The sequence below is a fragment of the Callithrix jacchus genome, chromosome 4 (assembly GCF_049354715.1).
Source record: "Callithrix jacchus isolate 240 chromosome 4, calJac240_pri, whole genome shotgun sequence".
In the NCBI taxonomy this organism is placed as follows: Eukaryota; Metazoa; Chordata; class Mammalia; order Primates; family Cebidae; genus Callithrix; species Callithrix jacchus.
Genome location: NC_133505.1, coordinates 144,562,764 through 144,574,702, shown reverse-complemented (window position 1 = coordinate 144,574,702; position 11,939 = coordinate 144,562,764). Strand labels below are relative to the sequence as shown.

The window sequence follows — 11,939 nt, the reverse complement described above, 5'->3', positions numbered from 1 at the left end:
AGGTACTCTACCAGTAACTATGTATTTGGTTTGGCAAGTCTATCTCTAATTTAGAAATGGGCCGAACGCGGTGGCTCGTGCCTGTAATTGCAGCACTTTGGGAGGGAGAGGCAGGCGGATCATGAGGTTAGGTGTTCAAGACCAGCCTGACCAATATGGTGAAACGCTGTTTCTACCAAAAATACAAAAATTAGCCAGGAATGGTGACGTGTGCCTGTAGTCCCAGCTACTCAGGAGGCTGAGACAGAACTGCTTGAACCTGGAGGTGGAGGTTGCAGTGAACCAAGATCACGCCACTGTACTCCTGGGCGACAAAGGGAGACTCACGTCAAAAAAAAAGAAAAAAAGAAAATAGACATGACAGGCCATCAGGGTGTCATGCATTGTGCCCTCACTCCCTTTCTTGGTACTCCGTGCCTAATACCTACTCTAGCTGGGTGCGGTACCTCACACCTATCATCTCAGCACTTTGGGAGGCTGAGGTGGATGGATCACTTGAGCCCAGGAATTTGAGACCAGCCTGGCCAACATGGCGAAATCCCATGTCTACTAAAAATACAAAAATTAGCTGGGTATGGTGGCATGCACCTGAGTCCCAGCTACTCTAAAGGCTGAGGCATGAGAATCACTTGAACCCAGAAGGTGGAGGTTGTAGTGAGCCTAGATCAAGTCACTGCACTCCAGCCTGGGTGATAGAGTGAGACTCCATCTCAAAAAAGTAAGTAAATAAATAATAAAATAAATTAAGCAATCTGATATTAATGGAGCTTGTTTAAAAGAAAGGGACAGGCTACTCAGGCCACCATGAGTGTAAAATTCTCAATTTGCATTCCAGTTTTAGACGTCATTATCTTGTGGGCTTTGAGTGACTCTGCATCTCCAGACTAGCCAATCCTGGGACACTTGCAACATCTTTTCTGCACCTACGAAATTATGGACCAGATTCACCAACGGAATTGCCAATTTGTGAGGTCTGTTTGGGGGTCAGTGAGTCTTCACATTGTTCTGTAAAGCTTCTTTATTCTGGCTGAATATGTTGGGGCTCAGCAATTGTTAGGTAATGCATGAGAATGATGGTTCCTTTGTTACGTGATTCTATGGCTTCTCATTACCAGTCTGGTTGGAAATACCCCGGGGGCCTTGTTATCCCACAATGCTGGATACTTCTGCTTCTGGTGAGATGAAGCTCTCAAGAGTAATGTTTGTAAAACACAGAGTAAACTTATTAAAAATTACCAATACTTTTACAACTGCAGGAAAAAGTTTCTGGGGAGTTTGAGTTTAAGAGGAACTTCTACCCCCACTCCCAACCCTCCCACCCACTTTCTCTATCTAGATCAGACGGGGGGTACACACGCTAGAAATGTGGGATTTCTATTCTAAGTTTTTCCGTCTTGCCTTGTATCAAACTAGGTGGCAATAGGTCAAAGGTGCATGTTAAGTTGTTTCACTTTGACAGTTGGGTGAAACTACCATTTCTACCTTCCAATTAAACTTGGAAACAAATTAAAAAATACGTCCAAGATCGCGGTTGATTGGCTTGGCCATTTTCTAGCAACTTCTCTTCATTTCTGGACAGATACCAGTGCCATGCTTGTGTATTTTGCCCTGGTGCCCTGAGGACACATGAGCTGAGAGCACCCTATTTTTATTCCTGAATGGTGCATAAGAGCACCCTAGCAGCGAGTGTTAACCACACACATCTCAAATAGGCTTTGGCTTACAATGTGATTCTGATCTGATAACAGGCATCAATCCTATAAGGTTCTTCATCTGTAATATAACTCAGGTCAGCCTCATTCTTGATAATGTGGCTCTGGTTGTGATATTCGACTATTCTCCCCAGAGATTTTACTTGGATTTTCTTGGCCAGCATTTATGGGAGCAAAAGAATTCTGCTGCAGTGAAAAAAAAAATGCATTTATGTTTTAGATTAACTTTAGAATCTTGAGTTTTTAGCTCTAATATGTAAGTTGTTCGTCTGCCTGTCTCTATCCAGTCCCAAGGATGTGTGAGAGGGAATTGGAAATGATCAAAGTGGACTTGGTTTGATTGGTGAATCAGAGACCTTGGAAATCAAGTTGGGATCCCCAACAGGAAGCTGTAGATGGGCAAGGAGGAGAAGCCTCTCAGTAGATATCTCTGTATTGCTGATCTGTCTGTGGGGTGAGCATTGTCTATTCTAGATTCAGCCTCAGGCAAGGAAGCCAGTGTTTCTCATATGGCACAATCACATCCTAAACCTTGGAGATGGAAAAAATAATGAAGAGCTGTTTTGGTTTGGGGCACTATTGTTGAATGTTTCGTATTAGATGTCACCAACTTGAGTGCCAAAGTGTATGGACTGAAGGGCTGGCTGTGGTTTATTCTACTCTAGGAAATAACCTCCTGTAAGTTGCAGCTTAAGAAAACAAGAAGTTCTGTGACTTCTGCCAAGGCCAATCATTTGTAACATCCAGCATAAAAGGATGCTATATGAATGCAACTTTGGAATATCATGTGCAGCTGTTTAAAAGAAGTAACTTGTGAAGAAGGTGCTTAACAAGAGAAGGTAGGCAGCTTCTGGTCTTTACAAACAGTGCTATATGGAAGAATGAACAGAAGCAACACTGAACGGACATTGGTGAAGAAGGGCCCCAGCAATTTCCACAAAATTCCACAGCAGAAAACCCAGATGTCCAGTCCTGGAAGAAGCTGAGCCTGGCCAAGTCTTCTGGAAGGGATGCTGCCAGGCAGATTGTCTGACCCACTGGGCTTGGCATCGGTTTGCTGAGCAAGAGGTTTGGTCCCAGAAGAGATGACCAGTTAAATGCAATAAAGCCTATTATTCTTTTTCCTGGGCCAAGGCTGAAAGAAAACTGTGACATCTTTCAAAGTGGGAAATAGAGCACCTTCTGGGATATTTTGTGGGGCCCTCCACCTTCCATTCTGTTTCAGGTTGCTAGTGGCAGCCCTACATACTCTCAGGCCACAGGTGGTGAAGGAACTGTCTGTCAGGCTTCCAAAATCTAGTTCAGGTTGGGTCTGAATTCCCCCAGGAAGTACAATGCTGTGTGGAGATGGGTGGGGAGGGGTGGGGAGGAGGTGACTATAACCCTATAACCCTTCAGTTGCCTGAAAGACCTAGTTCCTGGAAAAAAAAAAACCCAGGAAGTAGGTGGCTTGTTGTTAGGGAACTTGGAGAGAGAGAAACTCACTTGGTTGTAGAGCGTTAGGTTGTAAATTACGCATTATCAGAGAATATGACTCAGTTCTCAGTGCCAATGCATTTAAGGTAGATGATGCAGAATTCTTTTTTTTTTTTTTTTTTTTTACTGTTGACTGAATTTTGGTGTTGGAAATAGGTATACAATGAAGGCTCTCTTGCTATCACCATCACTGCACATACACACACACACACACACACACACACAGCCCCCACACATACACAGATACACACACACATCTGAAAACAAACAGGCATCACTGTAAACATGTCCATGCTAACTCCCAGCCCACCCCGATACCACCATCTGCACTCTTGGTTCACAAGAATTCAAGGTTACGTAAACATATTCTTCAAATTCACATTTTGGTATTCCTCGTAATTATTTTTTATTTTATTTTCAATTAAATGCGCACACATTAAATGCCTAGTTTGGCAAGTTTTGACAAATATAGACACTTAAGTAACCACTATAACAAATGAAACATAGAACATTTCCATCACCCTAAAAAGTTTCTTCATGCCCTTTGGTGGTCAATCCCCTCAGCTCACCCCAGGTACCAGGCAACCACTAATCTACTTTCAATCAATACAGATTAGACTTTCCTGTTCCAGATTTTCACAGAAATAGAATTATAACAGATGTACCTTTTGGCATCTGGCTATTTTTCACACAGCATAATGCTTTCAAAATGTTAAAATTTGTGTTGTTGTATAAACTTGTAGTTTATTCCTTTTTACTGCAGAGTAGTGGCATGCCATTGAATGGATATACCACAATTTATTTTTCCATTCACCCCTTGATGACTATTTCTCTTGTTTTTGGTTTGGATTATAATGAATAAAGGTTCCATGAGCATTAGGGTATCAATCTTTGCACAGGCATATGTTTTTATTTCTTTCACATAAATCTTAGGAATACTATTCCTGGGTCATTTGATTTCACTTATTTTTCTCTGTTGTTTATTGCATTTTTCTACACACTCATTTCTGCTCTTTATGACTTCCTTTCTTTGGGTTCAGTTTGCTCTTCTTTTTCTGGATTTAGGTGAACTCTTAGTTGACTTTAGGATCTTCTTTTCTAATCTAAGTATGCAGGACTTTGAATTCTCCTTTAAAGAACTTTGATGCACCTCACAAATTTTTATGTATACCTCACAAGATGGTCCTTGTTTTTCATTGTAGGAAAGAACCATAAAAAGGATGATGCTCGCTGAAATCATGCAAAGTGATCTTCATAATAGATACAAACAATTACACGTTCTGTGACCTTTTACATTTCTCTATCATGACATTAAAAACAATGTCCTTTATAAATGTGTAGGAGAATGATACATATGGTGAAACATTTTAATACTATAATTTAAAATATTAGAAACATTAAGAACTAAAGTACTTTGTGGTCTTTGTAAAAATATATCAGTTAGCCCTCAGTTCTGACTCTGCTTTGGGATAGTGTTGGCTGCATTTTGCACACATGTGACTTCCTCCAGTTATAAACCCAATAAGCTCTGTGAGGGAAAAAAACCCACGAACAACTTTGAGAGAATGAATGTAGACTTTCAGTTTGGGAAAATGATGAAGTTCTGGAGATGGATGGTGGCGAGAGCTGCACAATAATGATGAATGTAGGCAGTGCAGCTCAACTGTACACTTTAAAATAGTTAAAATGGTACATTTCATACTAAGTATATGTTACACAGTTTAAAAGATGTTATCCGGAGTAGTTTGGGCAATGCTTGATGCCTTCTCATTGTGTAATTTATGATACGAAGGAAGCCTCTTTTCTATGCCTCTGTGAATTGTCCGACTTCTTTCTAAGTTTAAATCAATTTCCAGCATCTTATCCTTTGCATTTTTAATGGTGTGAACTATCTGAGAATTCCCTTCATGTAAAGTTTTGCCTGGCATCACTTATTTTGGGACACATCTTCATCTTTCTCATCATAGATGCTCTCTTCATTTGTTACTTTCATTAAGTTCTTTGACTGAGTAACTAGTTTCTCAAAAAGTGACAATATTAACATTCCTGTATCAGCTATTTTTTTCTGTAATTCCATTTACATTCAATACAAATGTTTCGCTTCTAACATTTATAACTTTTTGTTTGCTTGCTGCACTTTCTTCTTTTCTGGCCAATTTCTTTTGGTCATAGATTTTTGTAAAATGCCATGGAAGTTTATCAATGGGAGACAAAGAGGAAACAGCTTTACTATATGTGTGTGAACTATGAGATGCACAGCAACCAATCACCAGCAGCCTTTAGAAGAAGGGATGTGATTGGTCACGGATCATGATACACATGATATTATTTATATAATTATTCATGGACTAATGTGCTAACAATGAAGTTTATGTTTTATGGGATTGCTTGCAGTTAATATACTGTGATAACAGAAATGTGGTAGCTGAAATTTGAACCATGTTGTTGGGGGACTGGTGTTATTTTTTTATAATTGAAATCTGTGCATATTGGGACCTGTACAAAGGAAGGATAATTTGTACTGTGTTTTCTTTCCTTCTATTTTTTTTGATCCATGAGCTATTCACAACTGTATTGTTTAATTTCCAAATATTTGGAGATTTTTCAGGTATTATTTTAGTAAACCTTTTAGTTTAATTTCATTTTGGTCAGAGGACATTCTCTGTATGAATTAAGTACTTTTAAATATATTGCAGTGTGTTTTATAGTCTAGCATATGGTCTGTATTAGTGAATGTTCCATGTGCATTTGAAAAGAATGTGTGTCCTGCTGGGTGTACAGCACCAGCCATGTAGCGTTCTATTAGACCAAGTAGCATTCTACTGGTCTAAGTGGACTGATGGTATTGTTAAGGTCTCCAGATCTTTACTAATTTTTGTGTTTTTTTGGCGGGGCGGGGGGGTGGTGGAGGATGGGAGCCTTGCTCTGTTGCCCAGGCTGGAGTGCAGTGGCACAATCTAAGCTTACTGCAACCTCCACCTCCTGGGTTCAGGTGATTCTCCTGCCTCAGCCTCCTGAGTAGCTGGGACTACAGGCACCCGCTACCATACCTGGCTAATTTTTGTATTTTTGGTAGAGACGGGGTTTTACCGTATTGGTCAGGCTGGTCTTGAACTCCTGACCTTGTAATCCGCCTGCCTTGGCGTCCGAAGGTGCTGGAATTACAGGTGTAAGTCACTGTGCCCAGCTGATCTTTACTGATTTTCTATTGACATTTTCTATCAAGTACTGAGAAGTAAGTATTAAAATCTCTATCTATAATTGTAGATTTGAATATGTCTTCTGTCATTCAATCCCTCAGTTTTTGTTTTATATAGTTTGAAACTTTGCTATTAAGTATATATTTTTAGGGTTGTTATGTCCTCTTGTTGAATTGATTCTGTTATTATGACATGATATTATTGATCCCTAATAATATTCTTTGTCCTGAAGTCTATTTGTCTGACATTAACATAGTCACTGTAGATTTCTCATGATTGGTATTGACACAGTATAATTTTTCATCCTTTTACGTTTAACTTATACATGTCTTTATATTTAAGTCTATAAGCAGCAACTTATAGTGTGTCTTGCTTCTCATACAGTCTGGCAATCTCTGCCTTAGAATTGCGGGGTATGTAAATATAAAAATGTAAAACCCAAATGTAAAATAGTGTCTATTTCCATTTAACGTAATCATTGATATAGTTGAATTTAAGTCTACCATCTTGATAGATACATTCTATTTGTTTTATCTATTCTTTGTTCTTTTCTCTTCCTCTTTCCTTGCTCTCTTTGGGATTGAGTATTTTATCTCTGTAACTGGTTTATTCACTACACCTCTTTACTTATTTTGTCTAGACTTTATGTTATGAACATAAATTTTTAACTTATCACACTCTATCTTCAAGTAATATAACAGCCTTTCATATTTAAAGGCAAAATCCTTACCATGGGATTATACTCCCATTTCTTCCTTCCTATGATTTATGCTATTTTTTGTGGTTCCTTAAGCTTTTGCATATGTTATAAACCCCACAAAATAGATTGGCATTACTTTTTGATTTAAACAATTAGTTTTGAGAGAATTTTTGTTTCTGTGAAGAAAAAAGTCAAACACTTACATATTTGTTTTTCTAGCATTCATTTGCATAAGGGCCAATTTCCATCTGTTGTTTTCATTTTGCCTGAAGAATTTTAGAGCTATACTACCTCTACTGATGGCATATTCTCAGTTTTTGTTTGAAAGATGTTATTACTAATATGTCCATATAATTTTAAGTAATCAGGATCTTATTTCATCACTTTGAAGATATAATTTTTTCATCTTCCAGCTTAAAAAAACGCCACATAATGCCACGTAATGATGAATATATGGTATTTTATATTATTGTTCTTTATTTCCTCTAGCTGTTTTCAAAAATTTCTCTTTATCGCAGGTTTCTAGAAATTTGATTATGATGTCTGTTGGTGTGGTTTGAGTGTGTGTGTGTGTATGAAGAGAGCAACATGAGACATTACAGGCCTGAAAAATACAACACGTGAAATGAAAAATTTATTAGACAGAACTTATGGAAGATTAGGATTTACAGAAGAAAATATCAGGAAAAAGATATGTGTGTTTGTATACACAATTATACACACGCACACACATACATCCTCACATTTGTGGAGATTTTTGGATCTGGGGCTATACAATTTTCACAAAATTTGGAATTTTCTGGTCAATATTCTTAAATAAATATACGTATATATGTGTATTTACATGTTTTTTTACTTGCTATCTGAGACTCCAGTTACACATATTAGACTGCTCAGTATTGTCTGACAGGTCACTCTATTAACTTTTCGGTATTTTTTTCTCTCTGTGATTCAGCTTGAATAGTTTATATTGCTGTTATTTCCAAGTTCACTGATCTTTTCTTCTGTAGGGCCTAATCTGCCATAAGTTCTGTCTAACAAATGTTTCACTTTATGTATTGTATTTTTCAGTCTTGTAATAGCATGTTGTTCTCTTTATAGCTTCCATTTTTTCCTTATTTTGTTTATATTTTTCTTTAAATAACATTATTGTAATTTTCACAACTGTTTTCTTTCGTTGTTTTTCAGACAGGGTTTTTCTCTGTTGTCCTGGCTAGAGTGCAGTGGTATGAACATGGCTTACTGCAGCCTTCACCTCCTGTACTCAAGCAATCCTTCCTCTTCAGTCTCCTGAGTAGCGAGTAGTTGGGACCACAGGTGTGTGCTTCCATGCTAATATTTTTATTTTTACTTTTTCTAAAGATTAGAGGGTATCCTCATATTGCCCAAGCTGGCCTCAAACTCTTGGGCTCAAGTGATCCTCCAGCCTTGGCCCCTCAAAGTGCTGAGATTATAGGCTTGAGCAACTGGGCCAAGCCTACTTTTAAACTTTAAAATATCCTTATTTGCTAATTTCATCATCTGTGTTGGATGTTTCTTCTCTCTCTTTCTCTCTCTCTCTCTCTCTGTCTCTCTCCAGAACTAGTCAAGTGCAGTAGGGAGGAAGGGTGAAAGACCAGAACACAAAGTTTGATCTGTAACTGACTGTGAACAGTCAATTGAAATAACTCACTCCCTTTAGACCAGCCCTGGTTGTTTCTATTGACTAATTATCTCCCTGATTATGAATCACATATTGTTGCTTTTCTTTTGCATATCTAGTCATTTTTCATTGAATGGTAGACATTATGGATTCTATGCTATTGAGTGTTTCAATTTTGTTACCTTTCTTTTAAAAATGCTGAATATGATGAGGGAAGCAGTGAGATTACTTGTCATCCTCTTGATTTTAGATACTCGTTTTTAAGCTTTGTTTAGGATCACTGTAAAACAGTCTTTATTCTAGAGCTAGTTTAGCCTTACTACTAAGACATGACCCTTCTGGAGTCAGCTGAATACGCTGGGTATTCAATGAGTCCTCTCGTTCTGGCCAGTAGGGATCCAAATTTCTCCCAGATGTGTTTGAGTTCAGGAAGTTGTTCAGTTACATTACTGTGGCAGTTATTTTTTCCTCAGCCTGGAAATTGAGCCTACAGTGCACAGATTAGTATTCAGCCAAGGAGTATTAGTATTTGGGCCTAAGGGGACGGCTGGATCCTTTTCTGCTTGCAATTTCTTCCTCTCTGGCACTCTGCCCTACACATAATAGAAATCTCAGTCTTTCCAAACTTCTCTATCTGTCTCCTCTATTTAAAGAGGTCACCAGGTTTTCTTTCCCCTTCCTGTGGTCTGGAAATTGTCTCCACACAGCTGTGACAATCAGAGGGTGGCTTGGTTTGTTTCTCTTCTCTCAGAGGATCACAATCCAGCTGTGCCTGCTGTTTAAATATCTGAACAATGTTTCACATATTGTGTCTATATTTCTCACTGTTTATAGAGGAGCACAATTCCCAGAACAATTCTTCCCTCATGAGCAGGTGAGGAAGAATGCTGTGTATTTTTTAAAAAGCTTCACCTAAACTATGGTTAATCAATTTAATAAATAGTCATGAATTCCTTCTGTGGGTCAAATCTACTGCAGATACCAGCGGAGAAGAAAAGCAAATGCCATTTCCTGTTCTCCTGTCCTTACATCGAGTGGGGCAGTAGACAGTAAGCAAATCATCATCCAAGTGTTTAACTGTAACTTCTGCTACATACCGAGAATGTAAGGTGAAGGGTGAAATGGAAGATGACTGACTAAGTGACTTAAATCTGGTGCACTGTAGGTACTTTGAGGAGGAGGCAGTTACCCAGAAATTTAAGGAAGAGGCAAACATCAGCCAAGAAAAGAGCGAAGGAGGGGGGTTCCAGGGAATATCCAACTAATTACAAATGGAGTTTCAGCTTCATACACTTGCCGCGGGTGAAGTGAAGGACGCGAATGTTCCCATAGTCTCTGGAGTTCTTTGGCTGTGACAGTGGCCAGCTGGGGTGTCATTAGGCGTTGCTTTGTTTGAGTGGAGTAAGTGGCCCTCACTGGGCCTGCCATCAAAGTTGAGAGCAAGCGTCTGTGTCGTTTGTGCTTATTCGTGGTGTGGGGAAGCGAGGGAGAAGAGAGAAATGGGAGAAGAAACTATAGGAAACCAGAATATGTCAACGCAAAATATGCCTCGTTGACAAAAATTATTTTTGAGCTAACGACAATTAAGAAACAGCAGACAAAGGGGAAACGCTCCCTATCCTTGTTGTTTCCTCCCTGAAGACAGGATGTAAATTCTCCTCTGCTGGAGCGCTTTATACCCTCATCAGCCCCGAGACAGCACCAGAGGAATCTGCAAACAAACATTATTCCCTTAGGTTTCCCCCATGTATTTACCTTCCCACGGTTTCCTCTCTTTGGAAGCCTAAAATGACTCCCCTTCATCCTGTCGTTTCTTTACAAGTTGATTGGTCTTTGCTGAAGACGCTACAGGAGCCAGAGTTCTAGGCCACTGCTCTAAGATCACTCCTACTGAGGTTTCTCCAGTGTGATGTGCACTGCATGTGTTAATAAAGGTGTTCGCTTTCCTCTTGTTAATCTTTGTTACTGGAGTCTGTCACAGCTAAGAAATCATAGGAGGCGCGGCGCCGTGGCTCACATCTGTAATCTCAATATTTTGGGAGGCTGAGGCTGGCAGATTGGTCGAGTCCAGGAGTTTGAGACTAGCCTTGGCAATGTGGTGCAAACCCATCCCTACCAAAAGAAAGCATAAAAAATTAGCCGGTGTGGTGGTGTGCACCTGGGCTCTCGGCTACTTGGGAGGTGGTGAGAGGATCACTTGAGCTTCGGAGGTGGAGGTTGCAATGAACCATGATTGTGCCACTGCATTGAAGCCTGGGCAGCAGGCTCAAAGGAAAAAATAAGAACTCATGGGATTTGAGGAAGATTTTTATTTCTTCCCCCAACAAAACGCTCATGGCTCTAACTTATGCTTGTATACTATTAATATCAAGTTATATCTTTATATTAGATCAGGTGTGTGTGCTTCCAGTTGGTGAACATCTTCACCTAATGTCTCTCAGGTCCCTCAAACTCAGTCTCCTCAAGCGTGTCTTCCTAGTGTCCTCACTCTTTGGCTGACCATTCACTGGTTACTCAGGCCTGAAACCTGGCGTCGTTCTTGTCCTCTTCCTCTCTCACTTCTCATTGTTCAGGTCATCTCCCCACACTCCTTAATCTTTTTTTTTTTTTTTTTTTTTCTTGAGATAGAGTCTCACTTTGTTGTTACCCAGGCTGGAGTGCAGTGGTGCAATCTTGGCTCACTGCAACCTCTGCCTCCTGGGTTCAAACAATTTTCCTGTCTCAGCCTCCTGAGTAGCTGGGATTACAGGCTCACGCCACCAGGCCTGGCTAATTTTTTTGAATTTTTAGTAAAGATGAGATTTCACTATATTGGCCAAGCTGGTCTTGAACTCCTGACTGCTGGTGATCTGCACCTTCCTTGACTTCCCAAAGTGCTGAGATTGCAAGTGTGAGCCACCATAGTGTCCTAACTCTTTAGCTAACATTTCGCTAGTTCACTGGTTACTCAGGCCTGAAACCTGGGCGTTGTTCTTGTTCTCTTCCCTTTCTCACTTCTCATTGCCCAGGTCACCTCCCTGGCACAATTGCAATCTCGGCTCACTGCAACCTCTGCCTTCCGGGTTCAAGTGATTCTCCCACCTCAGCCTCCTGAGTATCTGGGATTACAGGCAATGGCCATCATGCCCGGCTAACTTTTGTATTTTTGTAGAGACAAGTTTGACCATGTTGGCTAGAATGGTCTTGAAGTCCTGACTTCAGGTGATCTG

General features: G+C 39.8%; 1 long non-coding RNA gene across 1 annotated transcript in view; it reads left to right on the top strand.

Annotated features, from left to right (window-relative positions):
- The first annotated feature begins 496 nt into the window (after nt 1-496).
- LOC118152995 (uncharacterized) overlaps nt 497-11,939 on the top strand; it is a 65,585-nt gene continuing 54,142 nt past the window's right edge. Inside the window, exon 1 of the long non-coding RNA XR_004742101.2 lies at nt 497-971. This is a non-coding gene — a long non-coding RNA (uncharacterized LOC118152995). The remainder of the gene's footprint in view (nt 972-11,939) is intronic.